This window comes from Arachis duranensis, chromosome 7 (genome assembly GCF_000817695.3).
Source record: "Arachis duranensis cultivar V14167 chromosome 7, aradu.V14167.gnm2.J7QH, whole genome shotgun sequence".
Taxonomy (NCBI): Eukaryota; Viridiplantae; Streptophyta; class Magnoliopsida; order Fabales; family Fabaceae; genus Arachis; species Arachis duranensis.
In genome coordinates this window covers 22104213-22104768 of record NC_029778.3, presented here as the reverse complement: position 1 = coordinate 22104768, position 556 = coordinate 22104213, and positions in this window count along the sequence as shown.

Sequence of the window (556 nt, the reverse complement as noted above, 5' to 3'; positions counted from 1 at the left end):
CACCAAACTTAAAATTGTGCTCGCCCTCGAGCAAGAAAGAAAAGAAAAGTAGAAGAAGAAGAAGAGAATAGGAAAGAGAGGGAGAAGAGTTGGTTCGGCTATGTGGGAGAATGTGGGTTTGTGATGTGTGAAAATGAAGAAGAGTGGAAGGGTATTTATAGGGAGAGGGGAGGGTATAGGTTCGGCCAATTTGGGTGGGAATGGGTGGGAAAATGAATTTGAATTTGATGAAGGTAGGTGGGGTTTATGGGGAAGAGTGGGTTGATGTGAATGGTGAATGGGGTAATTGAGAAGAGGAATTGAGGTGATTGGTGAAGGTTTTTGGGAAGTGTGATATGGGGAAGAGTGAAATGAGATTTGGATTAGGAGAGTGTGATTAGGATTAAAAGAAAAGGTAGGAATATGGTGGGTGGGGATCCTGTGGGGTCCACAGATCCTGAGGGGGATCCTGTGGGGTCCACAGATCCTGAGGTGAAAAGAAATACCATTCCTTCACCATATAAGCATGTAAATTGCCTTCATGCATCATTCTGGCGTTCAAACGCCCATTGGTGCA